This window comes from Rattus norvegicus, chromosome Y (genome assembly GCF_036323735.1).
Source record: "Rattus norvegicus strain BN/NHsdMcwi chromosome Y, GRCr8, whole genome shotgun sequence".
Classification (NCBI taxonomy): domain Eukaryota; kingdom Metazoa; phylum Chordata; class Mammalia; order Rodentia; family Muridae; genus Rattus; species Rattus norvegicus.
The window spans coordinates 44,038,312-44,063,196 of NC_086040.1; the positions used below are offsets into that span (position 1 = coordinate 44,038,312).

The window sequence follows — 24,885 nt, forward strand, 5'->3', positions numbered from 1 at the left end:
CCTGTTCATCGATCCCACCTGCCCCTATGAAAGAAATACCCAAGACTTCCTCAATCAACTCCTTTGCAAACATGGTCTTCTGGGATTTGAAGACATTACATCTACTAACAACACCAATGCGATTCAAAATTACTTTCAACAGCTGCCTGGAGTGAGATTTGTTCCTTGGGTCTTTATATGTCGAGAAAGACTGCATAGGCAGACACAGTGATCTAATCTACCTGCAACAGAATTAAGAGATGATGATGTGGCTGAAGCAGATTGGAGCTCTGCAGTTATAAAAGGGATGTCAGTAAAAGCCCATGCTGACAGCAGACATTCAGACATCCTGAAACCATGCTGAGAGTTGATGTTCGTCACAGATGATTTCAGTATTTTCTTATGATTGGGATTTTCAACAAATTGGCTTTTATTCTATTCCTCAGTGCAAAAAATCTGTTGCTGTTGGCCTCAAACCATAGGTTAGGGAAACTTAAGAGACAACAGTGGTTTCATTATCCAGTCTTCATGTGCTGACATGTCTCTACCTCTAAGTCCATGTTTCACAATCCAGTGGATTTAAATCTCCAGGGAATCAGTTACTGTTTTTCTACCATGCTGGTCTGCTGAAGTCATTTTACAGAAGTCTACTTCCTAGTAATTATTAAAGCATTGAATATTGTGAAGTTGTTTATGATCTACACACAGGCCTTTCATGATCCAAGCATGTACCATCCCACTTCTGCATTTGCAGCTCTCAGCCAGTGTTCTCAACCTATCCATCCACAGACCCACAGAAGTCCACAGTTGCATGAGGATGCTGTTTGAAAAACAGATGAATAGCTTTAGCATAGTTGTTCTTCACTGTAGCCATATTAACACATACCACAGAGCACTGATTCATTCAGCTCTGTTTGTAGTATTTAATTGCCCATAAAACCCCAAACAGTTGTGAGTTGATTTTGTCAGAGTACCAGCAAAGTCAAATATGAAATGCAAAATTTCAGAATTCTCCTTCCAAAGCTGTTTGTGAAAGAAGTTGTTTGCAAAACACTGTACTAATAAATTTATTCCATTCTCACTTTGATATTTTGATTTGATATCTTGAAGTGCCATTTAATTATCATTGAAGTGCAGGTTCCCTCTATTGTCTCCTGAGAAGGATTCATTCCTCAAAAGGTAGTATCTGCAGATGACTGAAAAAATAAATATAAAGACGAGATATTGATGAAGTTCTAGGTTAAAGAAGCAACATCCCACCCCAAAGATCCATATAAGAAATACATTTTACATTGCCCTTATATTATGCAGAAATTATTCACATATTCCCTCTATCTCTGGGGTTTAATTAATCTCAGATGAATAGTTGCCAACCAAGAGTAGCCTTTAGTATCATTTTACCCTCTTCACTAATAATTTTGAGCAAATGGAACACTAAAAGATCACATAGAAGAAATGGTTATATCAAAAGATGCATGTGGGTCAGCTTTAACTCTCATGGTCAAGGTGACTTTGGACACGGTCATTATGGTCATGGATTGCTCTCATAAGACTCTGCAGAAATTGTTCCTACTGCCTCACTTTAAGCTCAAGGAAGTCCAAGCTCCCAGAGCTGATCAGGTTCCCTTATAATGCACTTGAAAGCCACATACGCTTAAGAATATTTGATGTGCTTTAGCTCTATTTTCAGGATTTTTAAGCCTCTACCAAATAGCAAACTGTCCTTTTTACTCCCTTCTCAACACCTCTAAACCTATCTCAATTGCTCAGTTCTCATTAGTCATAGCGCAGCACCCCAAATATGAGCTTATCTTACTGTGTTTCTAACATCCTGCCTGCTACACAAATGGCCACTCCGTAATAGATCTCACATGACTGGTAGCTCTTACTCCACCCTTAAATCCTTTCTCCACCCTTGTGTCTACTAGCCTGTTTGCAGGAATACTAGATATCCTCACAACTGGTTGGCCAAGAGCATCTTTATTGAACTATAGAGAATCAATTTGGGAACAGGACCTTCAGTGTTTGCAGGAAGATTCCCGATCTAAGAATCAAAACGTGACCAAACAAGACTCAATCCATGTCTCTGGTTTTGTGTGGGAGATAGAGGAGTTAGAATTTCAGAGTTGAAATTCAAATAATTATAATATACATGTAGTATTAATGATGCCAGGATAAAAGGATCCAAAAAGTGGAAATGGGCAATATTAAAGGCAAGAGAAAAATCCCTAGTACAGCAAACAATGTGGACCTGTTAGAGAGACTGGGCTCTTTCCAGCCATCTGAATTTGTACTTGAAATTCTTCTTACCACTTCTTGATCTCTGCATGTAGAAAAGAACAAAAAGAAAAAGAAAACATAATAAAACAAAAAAAAATCACCAAAATGAAACTAAAAGCAAAAGCAAAAGCGAATCAACCCCAATCCTAAAAGAAGAGGACCAAGTGAAGATTGCTTGAGGTCCTCATTTTTAACTACAACTACAAGCGACCAATAGCTTTCAATTCAAATTTTTTTTCATTATTTTATTTGAAACTTCTCTGTGGGTCAAAGAAACAAGGTTTATAAGCTGCAAAAACAGGAAACAGAAACAAACCATACTGTAGAGCTCACCACTGGTATTACTATGGTGACTGTGGGCAATGCGGAGAATACTGCTGTTTGAATATGGGTCTTTTGGTTTTATATATGCTGGCAATATCTATGATTCTGAAATGAATTAGAGTCATCACCGAATCATGACTAAATCAACTGTTCCTTTTCTTTGGATAACAAGATATGGCAAACTGTTGACTGACTATCATTTGTATTTTGGACCTAGCCTCTGTGGTAAAGCTTAGGTTTTTGATGGAAAATCCTCCACCAAAACACTGTTTTGTCAATGGTGCTGCCAGCCAAAAACCATTTCCTGAGGCTAATCTGCAATCTCCAGAAGGGGAGATTTTATTTCTAATAATAATCTTCTACCAGATAAGCTTTCTTCAAATCCCAGACATACAAGAGAGAAAAATTTAAACAGGTCCACTACAAGCAGCAAGAAGACAAGAATATACACTGGTTTCAAAACTATGTATTACAGTATTTGGAATTTTAGCTAGAGGAATATGACAACCGAAGAAGATCCAGGGAATACAAATGAAAAATTAAGAAATCAAAATGTTCTCGTTTGCAGATGTCATGACACCAATTTAAAAACTCTAAAAATGTATCAGTCTCTTAAGACTGAAAAAATACGGTCATAAAATCAGAATATCATATGAACACACAAAATTCCTTAGCCTTCCTTTATTAATTAATCAAAAATTGACATTATTATACTATCTACTTATCCTTAAAACTGTAAAAGTTTGATTTATTCAAGTCTTTAAGGTCCTTCAGAACATCAGCTGGAATGTTCTTATATGTTTTCTGGATGGATCATGGTTACTTCGTATGTCTTCTCATAGTATGCTTTATAACTATGCGAATTCAGGGTATTTTGTTATATATTTTAAGAGTGTTTCAAGTGGAATACTTCCCTGATTTCTCTCCCATGGTTTGAAATTGGAAAACAAAAACGATAACGTGTTTTGAGTTTTCACTTTGAATTGTGAATATATTTTCAGCTTTAAGAAACTTAAACTTTTAAAGAACAATTGACTCTATTCAGGATCACGTCTAGCTAATTCATAGTGGTCTTTGCATTTTTAATATTTTCATCCACAATATTTTATTTTATATATTCAGATTATTGTGAGGGGAATTTGACCCATATTTCCTCAAAGTATGGTTTGGATTGGCATAAAGGAAGGCTAAGGAATTTTGTGTGTTCGTATGATATTCTGCTTTTATGACCGTATTTTTCAGTCTTAAGAGACTGATACATTTTTAGAGTTTTTAAAATGGTGTCATGACATCTGCAAACGAGAACATTTTGATTTCTTAATTTTTCATTTGTATTCCCTGGATCTTCTTCGGTTGTCATATTCCTCCAGCTAAAATTCCAAATACTGTAATACATAGTTGTGAAACCAGTGTATATTCTTGTCTTCTTGTTGCTTGTAGTGGACCTGTTTAAATTTTTCTCTCTTGTATGTCTGGGATTTGAAGAAAGCTTATCTGGTAGAAGATTATTTTTAATGTTGACTTGAATCTGTTCACAAGTATTTTATTGAGAATATGTGTGTATAGGTTTAAATTAGTGTGTAAAATACTCCCACTTCCCTCTTTGTGTCAGTGGTCCGTACCTCTTTCTCCCTCTCTCATTACCTTCCCTTTTGCCAGATTGTATCCCTGTCTCACTCTCTCTCCTTATTTTCTCTGTCATTGTTAGATAATACCAGATTCAAAATAGAATTTTAATGTATTAAATCCTTTTGTCTACTTTATGAAATAGTCCTAAACACTTTAAATGCTATTTAAATGTATATTCATTTCTTTTCAACTGAATACATGTGAATCTATGATATTTGAGGTGGGAGAAATTAAATACCTGATTCTATGTAATTATTTAGTATAGAGCTGTTTTAATTATGCAAAGTGAGCTGATTTAATATTGCTATACCCAATACATCTAGTATATACTCTCACTTCCAACCCCGACCAGCAGGAAAGGAGCAACACCACACGTTCTTCTCAAAGCAGTTTATTCAGGAACCCTTTTGTCTGCAAGCAGGAACAATACCTCCATCCAGCCCCCGAGGCCACTCCCTTATATCCTCCCTCAACCACCTCACCAGTCTGTGTAACCTCTGTTCATAGGTCCACGTCATATAATGTTATGATGCGCCTGCGCAGTTCTCACAATGGGGCATGGGCTTAATTTCAGGTGCTATTCGTGAGACGTGGCAGCAGTCCCGGACTCCATCTTGGGATTGCCACTACGCCAGCTCCCCACAGTAAATCACGAATGCTTTAAAAAATATTCTAGATTTGGGACTGTAAATCTAAATAATCTGTGTTTTCTCCATGTTTCCTATATTCTCTTTCATTTTATTAATTCAACCCTTTCATTACCTAACATGGCCAGAGGTTATGACGATCTTGTTAATACTTTCCAAGAGTGACCCCTTCCTTTCATTCATTTTATAGTTGTCTACATTTTATTGATTTCAGCCATAATGAGTTGGATATGCATGTTATACCCCAAGACTAAAAAGCCATCCTGAAACAAGGTGCTAAGAGATTGTAGGTGCCCAAATTGTGGGTGGGATCAGACATAAAGAGAGTCGTCTGGATACAAGAAGTATTGCCCTCATGTCACATAGCAGCTGTTGTTTCCTGCACAGCTTCAAACCAGTCAACAGGGAAGAATGCAGGGAAAAGGCCTGAAAACTGCTATAACTATCTGACATACTATGGACAGTTAGTATCTTCAGTTGGAGGATTGAAAATTATTTGTAAGGGTTTATCATAGAGTTATTAAACAGTACTTTAATGTAGAAGATATACACAGGAAGGATTCAAAGAAATAGAGTGATGTGGAAAAAATAAATGGAAAATTATCATCAACATTCATTGGTGGAAATTCTCAAAGAGTAAAATATATAAACTATATTCCTCAGTATAATGTATGTAGAAAATGTTTTATTATATAGGGATATTTCATGAAGCGACCTTATGATTTCAGTTGGTTAAAACAGATCTGCCAATTCTGTGAGTTTAATGAGTGCATTATGTAATTTGATCTTAATGATTTTAAAGTGGCTATTTTCAAAAATAATAAGCATTATTTCCATGTACATGTTCAAAAACGTGCTTCTATAAATAATATTAGAAAAACTAAAACACTATATATCAAGAAACGAAATTAAATTAGGCTACATATCTAAACAAAATATTCAAAAGTGAAGAAACTCAAGTGACTAAGAATAGAAAATGAAATATTTATCATCCTTATACAATACAGAAATGCAAAACAAAATTATTCTGAGAATTTTTCCTCCCTTTCAGAAATTTTAGTTTTATAACACATGAGTCAATTTATGTTTGCTGTGTTATGGAGAGAGGGGAACATTACTATTCTCCTGGTTGGAATGCAAACTTCTACAGCACCTTTGGAAATCAGTATGATGTTTCTTCAGGAATCCGGAAATGGATGCGCCTAAAGATATAACTCGAGGAAAATATATCCAAATTTTGATTCATCCTAGTATAAAGACCCTTGAATAATTAGAAATATTCAAGTTGTTCCTTTACAAATGAATGCATAAAGAAAATGTGGTTCTTTTACAGATTGAAAAAGGAAAGCATGTAATTTTCAGGACAATGAATGGACCTTGTGAAAGTCATCATAGATGAGATAATCCAGATCAAAAAAAAAAAAAAATTGGAGACATTTTCACTTTAATCTGAATGTTAATTCCCCACACTATTTCGGTTTGATTAGTTTAGTGTAAATTCAAGGGATGCGGTCCAGACTGTCCTCACTTTGGGACATACAAATGAACTTATGGATTGCAGAGGAACACTGTCAAGAACAGGAATGTCAAATGTGAAGAAAGAGGGAAGAGGATAACAATGGAGGGAATATAGAAATGTACAGTTAAGTTGGGAAACATTTGAGGCATGGAAAGGAATCCCAATGCAACAGAAGTAAAAAATATTTTTTTTTGTAGTGGTAACTAAAGATTTATAGCTATAAGGACAGGAGATAAAACATTGATTGGGTGTATCTATGTGATTTTCAATAGTAAGAACTCACGAAAATTATGGATTTCAACTCTCAACAAACCTATAGTACAGAAAATGAAATATATAGTCCTTAAGGAGACAGATGTGAATATCTCTGTTGTAAACATAAATGTGTTATATTATACACATTATATGTATAAAATAATATATTTATTTGTTTACATTTCAAATGTCATTTCCCAAACTGGTTTTTATTTCTTAAATTCCCTAAGCTATTCCGATCCTCATTTTTCTAATATGGTGCTCCCCACTTCGACTTTTGCCCTCTAACATCCCCCTTCTCTTTGATATGACATCTCCACAGGACCAATTGTTTCCCTTCCCAGATATGGCAGTTGAGGCAGTTGTCTTCCCCATATGCTCTGGTATCTATGTAGCAGAAGTCTTGCACTGGCAAAAGCATATACTAGAAGGTGGAAAATTTCCTGAACCTCTGAAGGGTAAGCTTAATTGATACTGTTGTTCTTCATATTGGGTTCCAAATCCCTCCAGATCCTTAAGTCATTCCCCTATCTCTTCCTTTGTGGCTGTCAGGTGCTGGCAAATGCTTAGGTGTTTCTGCATCTGTCACGGTCAGGTGATGGCAGAGCCCCACGGAGGACAGACGTATTAGGCTCTTATCTGCGAGCACATCTTGACCTCAGGAATAGTCTGAGGATTTGGAGTCTCTGGATGAAATTGTTCTTCTGGTCGGGTGGTCTCTGGATTGCCTTTCCTTCAGTCTCTGCTCCATTTTTGTATTTACATTTTTAGATTGGAGATTTATAGGTAAAAAAATGTGAGCTGTGTGGGCAGCACCACCCCTTCACTGGGGGGCATGTCTAGCTACAGGAGGAAGTCTCTAGTTGTTCTATCTATTTTCCTGCTCGGTATTTAAACTACCACCATCACAGTAAGTTTCTGGGATACACTTGCATCCCTGGCATCTGGGATTTTCCTGGGGATACCCAAGTTCACCACCCACCACTGATGCTTATTGTTATTTACTCCACGTTTCCTCTGAATTTCTCTCCTGTCTCTTTGAATTGGTGCAACTCCCACCACTTTATCCATCATTTTCCACATCTATCTAGATTCTTCCACTCCACTGCATTCCATGATTATTTTGTTCTCCCTTCTAAGTGGGTTCCAAGTATCTGCCATTTGGCCTTCTCACATGTTACCCTTCATGTTATAAAAGATTTGTATAGTGGGTATTCTGTTAGAAGGGCTAACATCTACTAGTCACTAAGTCCATCCCATGTTATGTCCTTTTCGATTTCTGTTACTTCACTATTTTCATGTTCCATCATTTGTCTACAGAGTTCTTGGTGTCCTCATATTTAATACCTAAGTAATGTTCCATTGTTTACATATAGCACACTTTCTGTATTTATTCCTGAGTGGAGATGAGGTATATCATGGTTCTTTCCAGCATTCGACTGTTATAAGTAAGACTGCTGTGAATATCTTCAACCACATGTCCACGTTATGTGTGGATCAAGTTTGAGTATATGTGTTGAAGTGAGTGGTAAAGCTGGGTTTTCAAGTAAAGCTATTTGCAATTTTCTCTGGACCTCCACACTGATGATATCCAAAGTGGCTATCAGCTACTAATCCCGCAAGCAGTGGAGGAGTGTTCCACTTTCCCTACATCCTAGCCCACTCTGCTACTGCATTAGTTTTTTTCTTAGCCAATCTGATTGTTTTAAGGAAGACTCTTATGTTCATTTTGATTTGCCTTTATGTGAACTAAGGATGTTAAACATTTCTCGATATGTTTTTCACCTATTGAGATACCTCAGTTGAGAATTCTTGGTTAGCTCTCTAATCCAGTTTAAAAGTTGGGTTCTTTGTTGTGTGGGAGTTTACCTTTCTGTGTTCTTATATTTTTAATTTTTGCACTCTCTCAAATGTAGGGTTCGTAAAACTCTTTTCCAAATGTGTAGGTTGTTGGTTTCCTATTGGTAGTGTACTTGGCTTTAAAGAAAGTTTTCAGAATGATGGGATTTTGTAAATTGACTGGTGATCTTAGAGCCTTTGGTGTACTGTTCTGAAAATTTTCTCCTGTGCAAATGTGTTCTAGGCACTTTCTGACACTGCCCCTTCTATTGGCTTCTGCATATGTGATTGTGTGTGGATTTCCTTGATGTGATTTGACTTGAACTTTGAAGAAGGAGATAGAAATTGTTCAATTGGCACACAGCTATATACAGAACAACAGTTAGGGTAACATCATATCTTAGAACGATTTGGTTTATGTATAACCTACTTAGTCATAAAGGAAATGCCAATCAAAACAACCCTGTGATTCTACCTCACATCAGTCAGAATGGCTAAGATCAAAGACTCAGGTGACAGCAGATGCTGGAAAGGATGTGGAGAAAGAGGAACACTCCTCCATTGTTGTTGGGATTGCAAACTGATACAACCTTCCTGAAAATCAGACCTGAGTTTCCTCAAAAATTGGTCATTGCACTTGCTGAAGACCCAACTATACCTCCCCTGGGCATATACCCAAAAGATGCTCCAACATACAACAAAGACAAATGTTACACTATGTTCATAGCAGCCTTATTCATAATATCCAGAAGCTGGAATTAACCCAGATGTGCTACACCAGAAGAATGGATACAGAAAATGGCCTATATTTACACAATGGACTAGTACTCATTTATCAAAAATAATGAGTTCATGAAATTCATAGGCAAATGGATGCACCTAGAAAATATCATCCAGAGGGTGGTTACTCAATTACAGAAAAACAAAGTATGCACTCATTTTTAATTGGATATCAGTGCAAATGCTCAAGTTAACTATGATACAATGCACAGACCACATGAAACTCAAGAAGGAGGACCAAAATGCAGATGATTCACTCCTTCCTTGAAAGAGTAAATAAAATATCCATAAGAGGGGTAGGGAGATATTGTTCTTTGGAGACTGAAGTAATGACCATTCAGAGTCTGCTGGACATGTGACACACACACACACACACACACACACACACACACACACACACACACAACCACCCCCCCCACACACACATATGCACCAAAACTATTTTGGATAAAATAAGGCTTTCAGAGTTTATCATTTGAAGGAGGTACACAATATTTACACAGGGAACTAGGAGAATTCAGCTGAAGGACTTTTTTGTTTTCTGGCTGTACTGAGAGCTAAAAACCAGTTGGTAAGAGTGCCTACACACTTGAAGGCAGAGATAAGACCATCTTTTCTGCTCCAAGTTACCTGTTGTTTGGACTCAAGGACACAATGAGAAGATCGAGTGTTAGAATAAGAAGTATAAAAGAGAGTGAAGAATCACAACTTAAAGGGCCAGTAAATATCTTCAAAAAATTTTGAAGAAATCTTCCCCAACCTAAAGACAGAGATGCCGAAAAACATGCCAGAAGCCAAAAGAGCTCTAAGTTGATCTTACCAGAAAAGAAATTCCTCACATCGCATGATAGTCAAAACACTAAATGCACAAAATAAAGAAAGAAGTTTAAAGGCAATAAGGGAAAAAGGGCAAGTAACATATAAAGTCAGACCTATGAGAATTACACAATGTTTCTCACCAGATACTATGAAAGTCAGAAGATCCTGCAATGATATACTCTAGACCATAAAAGAACACAAAAGCCATTCCAGTCTACTATTGCCAGGAAAATTCTCAATTAACACATATGGAATAACGAAGATATTCCATGACAGAACGAAATTTATACAGTATCTTTCTACAAATCCAGCCCTACGAAAGATAATAGGTAGAAAACTCTAACACAAGGAGGGAGACTACACACTATAAAAAGCAACAAACTAATCTTGCTATGAAACCAAAAGAAAAGAGACACACAAACATGATTCTACCTCTAACTACACAAATGACAGAAGCAACAATCACTATTCCTTAATATATTTTAACAACAATGGAGTGAATTCCCCAATAGAAAGACATAGACTAAATGAATGGATACATAAAGAGTACCCAGCATTTTGTTGCATGTAAAAAACACAACTTAGAGACAAAGACAGACACTACCTGAGAGTATTAGGCTAGAAAACAAATTTTGAAGCAAATGGTCTGATAGACGGAAGCTGGATTTGCCATTCTACTATGGAATATAATCGACTATCAACCAAAAGTTTTCCAAACAGGTGAGGAAGGAAATTTCATATTTATCAAAAGATTATCACAGCAATAGGAACTCTCACTCCTAAATATTTTTGCTCCAAATACATGGGCAACTGCATTCTTAAAGGATACCTTACTAAAGCTCAAAGCACCCAATGTTCCTCACATAATAAGAGTGGGAGATTTCAACACCACGTTCTCTTCAATGGACAGATCATGGAAATAGAAATTAAACAAAGATCTAGACAAACTAACAAAAGTTGTGAACAAAATGGACATTACATATATTTATAGAATATTTCATCCTAAAACAAAATAATATGCCTTCTTCCCAGCATCTCATAGTATTTTTTCCAAAACTAATCATATAACAAGTCACAAAACAGGCCTCAACAGATCTAAGAAAACTGAAATATGTCCATTTATCCAATCAAACCGTGACAAACAAAGGCTGATCTTCAATATCCACAAAACATCAGCGAGACCACACATACCTGTAAGTTGAACAGTGCTCCACTCAAAGGTAACTTGTCAAGCAAAAAATAAAGGAAGAATAAAGACTTTTTAGAATTTAATAAAAGTGATGGCACAATATACATATGCTGTACTCAACAATAAAAGAACCTCTGGGAGAATCACCATTCCTTACCTCAAGCAGTATTACAGGGCAATAGTGATTAAAAAAAATCAATGACAAAAAAAAGTTGTATTTGTACAGATCTAGGAATGTTGACAAGTGCAATAGAATTGAAGACCCCAAAACAAACACACACATCAATGGTCACTTGATATTTGACAAAGAGGCCAAAACCATCCAATGAAAAAAAATTAGGATTTTCAACAAGTGGAGGGCAGCATGTAGAAGTATGCAAATCAATTCATTTTTATTGGCCTAATCAAACCTTAAGTCTGAGTGGATCAAAAACCTCTACATCAAACCCAATAAACTGAAACTATAAGTAGAGAAGAATCTTGATCACATGGGCACTGGGAAAAATTTCCTGAACTAAACACCACTGGTTTGTACTGTAAGATCAAGAATCAGAAATGAGACTTCATAAAACTGCAAAGATTCTGTAAGTCAAAGGACACTGTTATTAGGAGAAAACAGCAAAGAAATGATTGGGAAAAGATCTTTATCAATCCTACACCTGATACAGAGCTAATATCCAAAATATACAAATAACTCAAGAAGTTAGACACCAGAGAGCCAAATAATCCTATGAAAAATGGGGTGCAGAGCTAAACAGAGAATTCTCAACTAAGGAATAACAAATAGCTGAGAAGTGTGTCAAGAAATGTTCAACATCCTTAGTCATCAAGGAAATAAAAATAAAAATAGTCCCGAGGTTCCACCTCACGGCAGTCAGAATGGCTAAGATCAAAAACTCAGGTGACAACAGATGTTGGTGAGGTTATGGAGAAAGAGGAACACTGCTCCATTATTGGAGGGATTGCAAACCTGTACGATAACTCTGGAAATCATTCTGAAGTTTCCTGAGAAAATTGGATAATGCCCTAACTGAGGACCCAGCTGTACCTGTACTCTGCATACACACAAAAGATGGTGCAACATACAACAAAGACACATGCTCCACTATGCTCACAGCAGTATTATTTATAATAGCCAGGAACTGGAAAGAATCAAGATGCTCTTCAACTGATGAATGGATACATAAAATGTGATACATCTGTACAATGTTCTACTACTCCACATTAAAATCAATGAATTCATGAAACTCATAAGAAAATGGATTGACCTAGAAAGCGTCACCCTGAGTGAGGTAACCCAATCACAGAAAAGGACACATAGTATGCACTCTCTGATAAGTGGATTTTAGCCCAAAAGTTCGAATTAGGCAAGATATAATCCACAGACCACATGATGTTCAAGAAGAATGATCAAATTATGCAAGCTTCACTCCTTCTTAAACGGCGGAACAAAAAACATTCACGGGAGTTTATGTGGAGGCTAAGGTAGAAGTAGAGACTGAAGGAATTCATGCCCCACCTGTGGCTCATATACATATATACAGTCACCAAAAGTATATAAGATTATAGATGCTAAGAAGTGCATGCTGACTGGAACTGGATATAGATGTCCCTGAGAGACACAGCCAAAACAGGTAAAATTCATAGTTGAATGCTAGCAGCAAAACATTAATCTGAAAATGGAACACCAGTTGCAGGAATTAGAGAAGCGGTTGAAAGACCTGAAGGGGCTTGCAACCTCATAGGACAACAATGCCCAACAACGAAAGGCCCCAGGGAATAAAGCATCACCCAAAGTATATACATGGATTGACTCATGGCTGTAGATGTATATGTAGCACAAGATGGTCTTTTTCGGCAACAAGGGGAGGAAAAGCTCTTAATCCTTCCAAATGTGGACTCTTAATATAAGGAAGGTGAGAAAGATTAGACGGGTGGATGATGTGGATGGGAACACCATTATCAAAGAAGGAGTGAGAGCAGATAGATGACGTATGAACAGGAAACCAGGAAATGGTATATTTGAAACTTAAATTAAAAAATCATATAAATGAAAAGAGGATCCTCAGATTCCTTTGAATAGGTGGAGGAATATCTAATTTCCCTGTGTGCAGAAGAGGAATTTTTGCTGTCCCTCCAGGAAAAGGTGATAGATATTTGATGTTTTAAAGTATAAGGGTGAAATAGGATGTCCCCTGGACTGTATGGAATGTGCATAGCTTCTCTTCCTCTTATGTCTGGAGTACTATTGAGCAGAAGTTGAAGGTTGATTGATACCTTGGAAATTATAGAACATTCCAGCCACACACTACTTCAGCAACTCCAAACTGAAAATCACAGTAAAGAATACACATCTGAATATCCATGGTAGGCAGTCAACAGTCTTAGAAGTCTTGTACGAGGCTCTAATGCAGTAGTCTTAGGTTCAGTATCTTATTAAAATATATGTCCATCTACACATTCCTCTGCATGTGAAAGGACACCTCTGTGTAAGGGAACACAATGAAGATAGTAGTCTGATTTGTGCTTGCTTTTAGACTCTTGTTTGAGAACTCAGTCCAGATTTCTCTGAGATCTCTTCGTCAGAACAGTGTTTCTCAGGACAATAAACTTAGAAATTTTAGAGAGGAAATGGATTTGGCATATGGGGAATGTGTCGTAATTCCTTGGCCTTCTGGAGTCCTCTTAATTGTATAAGTCTAAATCTTACTCAGTAAGATGGTGGAGGTAGGGAACTTGCACAGAAGTAGGACTGTTGTGTCAGTCATCAAAAAGGTAATATACCAGACTTCATGGGAAAAAGTTGTTATTGCACCGTGAACATCACCGGGATTTCTGAGAAAATGTGCAAAGGAGATATTGTATACCGGTTTGTTAGAAGTTTAAAATCTCTGGCTACTTCTAAAATTATAAGAAAAACATTTTATTCTGGAGAAAATGGTAGTACCTCGTGGAGCAGAGGAAAATCCAGTATTGCTTGATCAGCTTCCTATTCTTTTTCAGTATTTAGAATGTCCATATATTTTCATGCCATTTGAAAGTCCAGGTAGCAATTCTTCCATCAGTCCTATAGGTTGCATTTCATTCCAGCAGTTGTCTTTGGGCTTTGAAGACTTTTGTCAGACAAGAAAAGATCAACACCCCTTTCTTCCATGGAGGAATGTCTCAGAATACATGTAGCAGAAATAAGTTTGTATGTAATCCTAAACAGTTGGGATATAGCAGGCTCACAAAATCAAGAGAAGAAGTGCTAATGATGGCCACAAGAGAGTGCAGGCATGAGTACGCCTTGGGCAAAAGAAGATATTTCAGGCCAATGTGGGCCTATGGTGAAAGTGCTCTTGCCCACTATACAGAGAAAAAAGGTGAAATACTTGTGAGTAGATGTGGAGTGTTGATGCTCCCATAGGGAAAAGGAGAGACACTGAAGTTCTTCTATGAAACGGTGACATTACAGACCCCATGGACAGAAGATGTGAATTTGAGAACAACTGGAGCAAAAGGTATCATTCTGATGTCCCTCCTAGAGGAAGTTTTGAATGTGAGACACAATTAAGTGTTAATTTTGGGCCATCTTTCATCAAAAGTAGCATGGTTCAGAATCATTCTTTGTCAAATAGGTTAGCTGCTGAGGACCTTTTTGAGTGGAAGTGGAGTTTGAGACCTGGGTGCCAGAGATGACTTCAGGAATTGTAAGTCTTATAAGACAGATATCGGACACTCTTATATACAGAATGTACATTTGATATATACTGGACATAAATTGGTGATTTAAAGTAATGACGTTTAAGAGTAGAATATTAAAGAAACGTAGAATCTGCATAAAGTGACAAACCTATTTAAGGATAATGGAGTGTTCAAGCCTACCTTGAGCAGGCAAGCTAGGGCTACTTCACATATCGTATCTTCAGTTACACCATGGGAGGCCTGTCAGGGATCCAAGCATTAATATTATTCAGCAGTCATGATTTTCAGTCTCTAAATCCTCTTGAAGCTAATCATCAACGACGGTTATAAGCATGAAGGATGGTATATAGGACAAATAATGAAAGTTTCACGATTTACTAACATAGATCATAATTAAGTGAAGTACCTTTGGTCACATCTGTAATTTCTTAGTGGCCATAATTAGATGGACATGATCTAAAGCTCCCTATTAGAGGGTTACATTTGATCTAAACATCCCTATTAGAAGGTTGAGTATGCTCTAAGGACTCTTTAATCTTGGTTCTCTTGGGCAAAAAAAAAATTCTGAGATCTCAATAGTAAACTATAGTCATTCTTATAACTGATCTTGGACAGAAGGGGATGGTGTAAGGTATTATTTGTCAAAGAATAAAAACCTGAAGGCTACCAATCAAAGTGAAGTGCTGATTTCCCTTCATCTAAAAAGGATGGTGTTGAGATGGCTTGGAAATAGGTGCAGTTTGAGTAACCTGTGTTCATAACTGCAACTTATGGGGTCATACTGAACTGTTTTGCTAAACAAGAAAGTGCCTGGCCATTTTTAACCAATTACCAAGATCCAGTCACCTAACTGTGAAGAAGGAAAAATTCTAGCTCACCTTTGGTGGTGGGAAAACATATGGTATTGCATAATTTTCTTCCAATTATTCTTTCCAGCTTCCATTAGTCAGCATGCTCTTCTATCAGGGTGATTGTCTGAACTGTGATGCTCCATTGATACACACACACACACACACACACACACACACACACACACACACATACACACACACACATATGTGTGTGTGTATGTGTATCTGTACGTGTACGTATATGTATATGTATATGTATATATAAGATGTATACATGTATATATATATCATATATGTATGTATATATGATGTATATATGTATACCTATGATGTGTATATATATATATAATGTATATATACATATATACATATATGTGATGTATATATGTATATATGGTGTATATATTTATAAGTGTACATGTGTACACATCCATAAATGAGAGATGGAAAAATTGCATTTTTGACAACCTTCTGTAGTAAGGTTGCATATATTTTAATTTTAGCTATCTGTACTCTGCCCTCTGATCTACACCAAGAATCTTATGATGTCCCACTGGGAAATTGGAATTATGATTGCCTGGCAATCTTGGTCAAGTTTGGCAATTAAGAAAAATGAAGTTAAATCAGGTATAAGATGTCCTTGTAATTAAGTGATGCTCTTGGGGCATTCAGAGCTAGAGGCTACAACTGAAACTCCTCACAAATATAGATGGAATCAATGAGACTTGCCCATAGGAGCCAAACCTGAGATTTCTCTGTGAGCATCAATCCATACCAATACTCCCTTGGCCAGGAACTGGATGTCTATAGTTTTTGTGGATGAAGATCCCATTTTGTACTACATTGAACTGCATGTTATTGAATCTGATTCTGGCTTCTACAGAGGTATGCCATGAGACCATGGGGCCTCTTTCATCAGAAGTGAAGTGAATTGAGCCCACTTTCAAATAATCAAAGTTTGGGGGTCTTTCCTTTATATGAGTACTTGAGAGGACATAAGGCAACCAGGGAATGTGTAGAGTAGGCTCAGTTGTAGGAGGGAGGTCTGACATTCTGTTCAATGACTTAGGTAATTGATGGAAAAAGGAAGATCTTGACGCCTTTAAGAAAGAGAAAACTTTGAGATCTGATTGTGCAAAGGTATGTGTTAGAAAACCCTTGGAGTTGGGGTTGGTAGTATGAAACATCCTGTGAAACATGAATGTCATTATTACCTGATTTGGTAAAGGATTTTCCCCAACTATGCCGTTCAATTTCTACACTTCTTTAGTTGGTAGGAATTTTACATCTTGTATTTAATATGGGGAAGTGCAGGTAACATCCCAGGCCTTTTTTAAACAGCCTGCATGACTGTCTCTGGATGTTTTGCTCATTCAGTTTGTCTTAATATGTCCATATATTGGCAGCAACAAAGGGTGCTCTTTATTTCTAGTGATTAGATTGATTCCATCAATCAATGATTCTATATATAGGAACTGGGACCTCAAACCCGAGTGGAAGAACATATTTCTCTACCCACCATGGTAAAAGGTAAAAGCCTTGAATTTCTATTATTTAGAGTATATCCATGTGAGGTAATTCAAATTCGTGAGGGACTGCTTTAGAATACAAGGTATGGCATACTATTTTTTGGAAAAGCATGTCTCATGTCACCTTGTGAATAAAGGAATGTGTGAATTTCCTTTGGACAAAGGAAGTGTACTCCATCAAGAGGTGGGAAAGATCCAAGGCCACACTGATGGGGAAGGAGTCACATCATCATTCAGGGTGGTTCTCAGGGCCTCGTCAAAGAGGAATGAGTCTAGGACGTATATCAGAACAGTAGAGTTCTGAGAAGAGATTCAGAAAATGGGAAGTTCTGAGAAGATCTTTAGCAAAAGTGAAGTCCTGAATGTATTGGTTCAGAATGTGGAGGTCCCTAGTCATATTTTGAAGAAAAGAAGTATCCACTTCACCCATGGTCAGCAGGGGAAGGTTATCGGCTACACTGGGTCTTGGAGAAATGTACTGCCTCTATCTCCGTAACTTCTAAGTATGTTCTCTATATGTATACCCTATATATCTTTTAGTCCAGGCAATGGTCACAACAACAGTATAAGTGGTTCAGGAAGCGGTGATGTTTCTTCATGGATGTGTTCAGCTACACACATATGTGAATAAAATATAGGAATGGTGTATATTTTGATGACCTACTTTAAGGCACATAGTATAAGAGTCAATTTAGCTTTGTGTCTTCTGAACTAGGATTTAGAAGCAGAGAAATATAAGATACCATTGTTTGCATATGTGTTGTATGAATACCTTGAATAAAGAGGTTAGTTTTAAGCAAACTTTCTTAATAGCTGTGTTGTGTGGCATAGGACGAAGGGCAGCTCTAGTGATTCTTTAGTTCCACAGGTACTCCAAAATTCCCATAGTACACAGGGAGGAGGTCTGAGACAATTGATGTGCACTGGGAATAATTTTTAGGGCCCTTTCAATAGAATTTGATTTCCCAAGCCCCCATTTGCAGAAGCTGAGGGTCTAAAATCTCCTGGGTGGATTGAAGTAGACAATTGACCCACAATCCTACTGGAAAGACAGGGAATGTTAGATGATCATTCATGTAGGATGCGTGGTATAACACTCCCTTGGTCTGGCAGCTCTTTAAGAAGAAAAGACAACACCACTTGATGGGAATAGGAATATAAAAGGGCCATGTAAGTCTTCAAACAGGTTTTAAGTCTCTTTACCATAAAGGATCTAGGGCAATGCTGTACTTTTGCGAGTACTGACATGCTCTACAATATAAGAAGAAGGAGTAAGTTAACACTGGGTAAAGTGAACCCCATGTAAGAGAGGAAAACTCTAAAGCACTATTGAAAATGAAGAGAAATTTGTTCAGGCATAGTGTATATAGGTGCCATACACACTTCTGTCAACAGAAAAGGTCCCTGGTACCTTATACAGTGGATAAAGTTTCCAGCAGTAATCATAAGTTTCAAATTCTCATTCAGAGTTTTATATATTCATAATTTCTGTTAATGCAAGAGAAAAGACAGGAACATATTTCTTCTGCCAAAGGCTTTGGATAATTGTTTCTGGCTAGGTTAATCCTTCTGGATCGTTCAGCTGTTAAGATCTAAGCAGAAATGTTGAAATTATTACATTTCTATTGATTTGCCTGATTGCAGTTTGCAAGGGTTATATACTCTGATTCCAAACTTCGACTCTGGGACTTCAAACCGGAGTAGAGTCGAGTCCCTGGATTATAGAAGGAGTCACTTTTGAAAATATGTCTGGTCAGTTAGGTATACAACTACTTTGTTGGAAATTCAAGGGCCCAATATTCAGAGAGAACATTTAGGAGGACTGGAAAGAGCGAAAAGGTCACAGATTCCTTCAGGCAAAGGTTTACCTTGGGTACTGGAAGAAGAGAGTCAAGTGCAACTGTTTTCACAGTCCAGAATAACCATGTGTCTGGGGACTATGAGGCGTGCTTGCCAGAAATTAGGGAATTTGCTCTTACATATTGGGTGGTAATCTCTGGATTTATCTTTTCCTCAAGCTGTTAAGCAGCAGAATAATCATGGACAACAAAGATGAAACTGCTCCATTTTATGTTACAAACTTTAAAGGCAGAACGTAGGTTAGGGCTCAGATTTGCACTGACATGTCTGAGGACATCATGTCCATGTGGTCTGCCATTCCTTCAAACATTTATGTATGCCTGGCCACCCAGGTCAGAAGGAAACATTATGACCTCTTAGAAGAATAGAACTGAGATTCTCTGGATAGAGGTGGATTCTCGGAAGAAACCATTGTCAGGGGATATTAATTTAAAGTTTCCTTAAGAAAAAATAAACATCTGTATGAGAATTCATTTCATTTGCTTCTCTGTATGTTCTTTATCAGAAGAATTTGTATTAAGCCAAGTTCAACTTTAAGGGTATGTCTAGATTTTCTTATTCAAAGAAAGTGGAATATATCCATCTTACTTTGAAGAATATGCTTGTCAGGGGCTCTTCATTGCATCCCAATTGAACCTCCAGTTTACCTTGAACTGATAGAGAAACCAGGGAATAATTAGGAAACATATCTGTAGCACAGTCCATAATATCAAGAAATAGTGTGGGTTTCCTCACCCTAAATTAATATCTAAACTTCCTTGGAACAAACTAGAATGATATGAAGTAACCTTTCTTTCAGGGATAACATATGACACCTCCTTAATCAAAGAAAGAATAGATGAGTACCCCCGAGTAAAGAAGAGTTGCTGATGTCCCTGTGACAGGAAATTGTTTTGAGTATTCAAATTCCCCTAGTATTTGAGAAAAAATTAAATTGCTTACAATAGCTCAAGAGGTCCTACATTGCTTCATCTTCTAATGGTACTTCACAGTCTAGCATATACACATCTTTAGCTGAATCTGCAAGAGACTGAATATAGATTCCATGATTCAAGAAAAGTTGGGGGTGTCCTAAGCCTGATTGCCTCCTAAAAACTATATTCAACCAAAGAGAAATGAGCACCAGACTGAAGACTTCACAACATATCATGTGACCTTACTCAAGGAAGTAGCATGAGATTCCAGGATTTGCTCCCTCCTTTTGGATTTCAGTGAACCTTCAACAGAGGGATCAATGCTCCATGGTCTGAGGTAAAATATTCCATGGGCCCCAAGCAAAAGGGATGGTTCTGAGAGACCATTTGGTCAAATGAGTAACTCTAAGGCCTAATCATCCTGAGCAGAAAAAAATACCAATGTTTTTGAAAGGAGAAAGGTCTTAAACCAGTTTGAAAGTAACAGACTATTCCTGATTACCTTCTATAGAAGACTATGGTCCCAGCACTCCAGGGCTCCATATTTTCAGAGAACTCAAGAAAATTCTTATCTCCAAGGCCTCCACTACAGACTTGACAGCAATCTGAGATTTATTCTGAAATCTTGTGTCAAAGTCACTGGATCTAAACCCTATTTAAACTTACTATAAGACGCACAGGTATGGGTGTGAGGGATATTGGCCTTTCTGGTGAGAATCTTAGATAAGTGGCCTTGGATCCAGGCTGGAATTTTTATTCATTGGCCAAGGGACCTCAATCCATTGTTCTTGGAGATTTTTTGGTGGTCAGAGTTGTATTGGCTATGCAATAAGGTTTGAGGAACAAGTTCTGGTCAGCCACAAACAAAGTGAGAATCTTCTATGGATTCTTGTTCACAAGGATTCAGTTTCAGGTACACTACAGCAGAGGCTGAATGTTTGAGACACTCCTCAGTCACAAGGTCAATTCTAGATCTTGGTCCATCAGATGGCCATGTCTCTGACCCCTCCATTGCAGACAGAGGAAGAATAAAGTGTTTTTATTCCAGGGCAGTTGACTTCTAGTGTTTGTCGTTTTATAGGTATTTGAGTCCTTTTATGTTTAATGATATCGGACAAATGATTGGTTTTGTCTATTATTTTTCTTGTTAAATGTCGAATTATGTTTCTGTGGCTACCTACATTATCTCTTTTTTGTGTTTTTTAAAAGTAGATTGTGTTCTTTCTTTTTCTGGGTGTAGTTTCCTGCCTTGTACTGGAATTTTCCATCTATCATCTTTTGTAGGACTGGATTTGTGGAAAGATATTGTGTAAATTTGCTCATGACATGGCATATCTTGGAATCTCCATCTATGGTAGTTGAGAGGTTTTACAGTAGCCTGGGCTGACATTTTTTTTTTCATTTAGGATCTGTGTGATATATACCCAGGATTGCTAGCTTTCACAGTCTATTTTAAGAAGTGTGGAATACTGATTGGTCTCCCTTTTTATGTTACTCGACCTTTTTCCCTTACTGCGTTTAATATTTTTTTCTTTGTTTTGTGCACTTTATATTTTAACTATTATGTGATGGAAGAAATTTCTTTTCTGCTCCAATTTTTTTGGAATTCTTTTTGCTTTTTGTACGTGCAAGGTTGTCTCTTTCTTTAGGTTAGGGAAGATTTCTAGTATAATTTTGTAGAAGATATTTACTGACCCTTCAAAGTGGGAGTTTCATTCTCTTCTATACCTATTATCCTTAGGTTTTATCTTCTCATTTTGTCTATGATTTCCTGGATGTTTTGGGTTATGAGTTTTTTGTTTTGTATTTTTGGACAATTGTGTAACTGTTTTCTATGGTATCTTCTGCCCCTGTGATTCTTTTCTATATTTTATATTCTGTTGGTTGATGCTTGCGTTTATGACTCCTAATATCTTTCCCAGGTTTTCTATATTCAGAGTGTTCATTTTGTGTGGTTTGCTGTTGTTGTTGTTGTTGTTGTTGTTGTTGTTGTTGTTGTTTTCTGTTTCCATTTTTACTTCCTGATGGATTGTTCAATTCCTCCAGCAGCTTGGTTATGTTGTAATGTAATTCGTTAAGGGATTTTTGGGTTTCCTCTATGAGGTCTTCTATCTCTTTACATCTGTTGTCTTGTATTTCTTTGATGGAGTTATTTATGTCCTTCTTAAAATCCTTTAACCTCATCATGTTCAGTGATTTGAACTACAAACTTTTCTATCTCTTTTCTGGTGTGTCAGGGGTAGACAGGGCTAGCTTTGGTGGGAGAACTGGTTTCTGATGATGTCTAGTAACATCAGTTTATGTTCCTTAGGGAATTATACTTGCCCCTCACCATCTGGAGTTAGCTGGTTTTGCTGTCTCTGAAAGTGGCTTGTATTCTCTCTTAGCCTGTGTGTCAACAGTAATGGGACCGTTGTTAACTCTTGAATTATCTTGTGTGCCAAGAACTGTGGATAAATTTCAGCTATATGGAATAGATAGAAACAAAAGTATGCTGTAACAGACTGCACCTCTTTTCGTGGGTTCTGAGCACTCCAGGAAGTTACCTCTGAGAAGAAAAAGTCTCTCCTGTGCTCTTGAGTGTGTCAGCACTCCTGGAAGTCCATCTATTTCCTCATTGGATCTGGGGACAGAGAGCTGAGGTACAGGTTCAGCTCTGGGAACACAGCTCTGGGTCCTCTTGGTTTTTAATCTTTCACTGGAACAGCTCACAAAAGAAATTTGACTCCCTGATAAGTAAGTGCCTAGAAATCATCATCTCTCTGTCTCTTCAGAGATGGTACCACAAACATGTGGCAGCTGGCATTTTCACATGGATGCTGTGAATTAAACTTAGGAATCTCATTCTTTCATGTCAAATATATTCCCAGCTGAGATAATTGTTCAGTGAACAAAGTATTGTTTTGAATATGACAGAGACTATCTGTGACAAATTAAAATGTTTAGGCAATGTCAACTAGGTCATTGAATTGAAGAACTCACATAATTACTACATGATGGTCTAACCAATGCACGGGATGCATATTCATTAAAATGAAGAATAGTATAAAGTTAATTTATGCAACTTACTGAATCATGTAATAAATAATAAGTCTCCACTAATGTACCATGTCCATAATAGTGTATAGATTAGGAATGAATAGAAAGTATTATGAACTTTCTTTTATAAAGATTGCACTATAGTACAAGAAAAAAGAAAAAAATGAATGCATAAATCAGTGTGTTGGAGTTGATAGTATGCAAGTAGTTGAAGAATCTATTTTAGAAATAAGGTCATGGAGATTGTCATGAGGAAGTGACATTTAAGTTAAATTAGATGAAAAATAATTGATCTATATTTTGGGCAAAATTACAGTAAATATAAGGATGATAAGAGGAGAAAGACCTTGACATATCCAAAAAAGTAAATATGAGAGTAGTTTGTATTGATTAACAGATAGAAGAACGGTCCAAATAAAGCTGAATCTCAGGCAATGTCTCATATGGGAATATAGAAACAATGTTAGACATATAATTTTTATTTACTGAAAATGTCTTAGAAATCATTGAATAGTTTTAAATAAGTTTGTTTAACTCACAATGTATATAGTAAGGGACTCTGGTTACTTATGAATTATGATATGATACAGAGAATGATTTTAAGGATGTTTTTGAAGTCTATCTGGAAGTAGTGTCAATGATAATGAAAAAGAGTCATATCAGAGAGCTATGATGGAAATAGTTGTGTTTGGTAGTAGAATGAGGGTGGGTTGAGTAGGAAGAAAAGAAACCCAATGACTTTTTTTGAGAAAATGAAAAGATGTTGGTGTTATTTACTCTGATGTGGAATATTTCATGATAAGTGGATTTAGGAGAATTATAAATGAATTTATTTTAGACCCTTGAAGATGCTTGAAAGAACCTCTAACTCACTAGACATTCCTCCTTACTGTTCATGGTTTGTTGATTTAAACCATTACTCAGACCATTATTAGCTGTTATATAAAAAAAAAAAACTTACATTACTATCTGTATTTTTTCAAGGTGTATCTGGGAGTACTTATTTAATTAAGAGCAAACCTATGATTATACTACATGCTTATTTAGTATATTCAGACAAATTATTTGCCCATTGACTTACTACAAACATTTTGTATTGCAATTAGAATTTAATCCAAGTTTATTGGTGCTGACACACTGTTTGATTAGAATATAATAGCTCATGAATGTGAATTTCACAGAAAGAAATCATTTGCTCAGATTTTGTAAACTTACAAACCCTAGAAGAGTAAAAACATGTAATAAATTCTATCTCTTCTACTTTTAATCTTTAGTATTTTAGTGTGTTATGATATACATGCAAAAATTCCTAACCCAGATGATTTTAACTATAATATCCAGTACTATTAAACATATCAATAGTATTTTACAAATATGAATAAACTATGCTTTCAGAAAATTTTCATCAAAGGAGCAAGAAATTCTTCATAACTTCAACACAACATGGCCTTTGGGAACAGAATAAAACACAAATAAGGAAAGGCGGAAAATGATTGACACATGCACTGTTCTTGGTTTGAAATTTAACAATATGCTAGTTATAGGATACAGCTTTGAAATTAGAGTCAATGAGAGGATGAAAAATACTGAGGAAGAGTAGGTAAATTGAATTCTTGCTACATGAACAAAAACACTGGATCTGAAGGTAAGGTACATTTTATATAATGACCCTCGTCTTCTGACACTATTTATTCAATGCTTTGGTATTTGTTCGTATATTATGTTCCAAAAACATATCAATGATT

At 36.7% G+C, this 24,885-nt stretch overlaps 2 long non-coding RNA genes across 4 annotated transcripts in view; one reads left to right on the forward strand and one right to left on the reverse strand.

The window, feature by feature from the left end:
• LOC134484339 (uncharacterized) overlaps window positions 1–20,277 on the reverse strand; it is a 149,721-nt gene extending 129,444 nt beyond the window's left edge. The window contains exons 1-4 of one of the 3 annotated variants that reach the window (XR_010061742.1): window positions 20,130–20,277; window positions 19,776–19,840; window positions 15,128–15,187; window positions 14,266–14,373 (exon numbers count right to left, since the gene is read on the reverse strand). This is a non-coding gene — a long non-coding RNA (uncharacterized LOC134484339). Of the gene's footprint in view, window positions 1–14,265; window positions 14,374–14,416; window positions 14,784–15,127; window positions 15,188–19,775; window positions 19,841–20,129 lie in introns of those variants that run through there. The other 2 variants (XR_010061744.1, XR_010061743.1) reach the window with 2 other exon arrangements.
• On the forward strand, window positions 14,832–24,657 carry LOC120099707 (uncharacterized). Its single transcript, XR_005498872.2, has 3 exons — window positions 14,832–14,952; window positions 16,868–16,938; window positions 24,536–24,657. It is a non-coding gene; the product is annotated as an uncharacterized LOC120099707 (long non-coding RNA).
• The last annotated feature ends 228 nt before the right edge of the window (window positions 24,658–24,885 follow it).